This window comes from Malurus melanocephalus, unplaced genomic scaffold (genome assembly GCF_030028575.1).
Source record: "Malurus melanocephalus ecotype Western Australia unplaced genomic scaffold, MMel_1.1 scaffold_4019, whole genome shotgun sequence".
NCBI lineage: Eukaryota > Metazoa > Chordata > Aves > Passeriformes > Maluridae > Malurus > Malurus melanocephalus.
The window spans coordinates 1-1,009 of record NW_026627251.1 but is presented as its reverse complement, the minus strand read 5'-3'; positions in this window follow the sequence as shown (position 1 = coordinate 1,009).

Here is a 1,009-nt window from a genome sequence, read left to right as displayed (position 1 = left end):
ACCCCAAAATTATTGGGGGACGCGGCCCTAAATGGGGCCGGAGCGGGAAGGGATCGCGGGTTTTTGGGGGCGCAGCGCGGGGGGGGGCGCATCCCTTTGTTTCCCCCCTTTTACCGAGTCCAAAATGCACCAAAATTGAGCTTTTTCCGGGAATTTTTAAGGCGGCGCGAAGGGGGATTGAGCAGCGCGCTCTGTGGGGTTTTTTTGGGGGGCGACGCTGGATTTGGGGGGTTCATTGGTTCCTGCTCCACCCCGACCCTGCCGAGACCCCAAAAATGCGGCTCTGCCCCCCCGAGCGTTCCCTAATTAACGCCTGTCAGCCATAATTAGCGCCGCGCCGCCGAGCAGCGTTCGCCTCCATCTTCCCGCCCCCGCCCGCTCCCACCTTTGGGGTTCGGGGCACCCCAAAAACCCCGGSAAGGGCTGGGAAAGGCTTTGGGATCCCCCAAAACTTCGGGGGGAGCTTTGTCCCGCTCCCAGCAGGATCAGAATTGGGGTCGGGGTGTCCCTAAATCCCCCCGATCCCATTCCCCGAACCCGCAGCGTTTCCTTTTTCTGCCGCGACCCCAAAAGCGGCCGCACGGGCGGGATTTGGGGTCGTTTCGCTCCCTTTGAGGGTTTTTTTTGGGATTTGGGGTCATTTTGCCCCCTTTGAGGGTTTTTTTTGGGATTTGGGGTCGTTTTGCCCCTTTTGAGGGTTTTTTTTGGGGCTGGGGGAGCTCCGGGCTCGGCTTTGGGGCTGCTGATCCCGGGATTTCCTCTGGGGGATGGGAGAGCAAAAAGGAAAGAGCGAAAAAAGGGAAAAACCGCGGAATTTCGGGCCGAAAGTGTCGGATTTGGGGTCCCTTCGAGCGCCCGAACCCCTCGATTTGGGGCTGATGCTCCCTTTGATCAGCGCGGCCGAGAAAAAACAGCCCCGAAATGATCGCGGTGCGGCTCCATCCCATAATCCGGAATGTTTTCATTCATTATTGCCCTGCTCCGGCTGCTTTTCTGCCCACATTTCCCC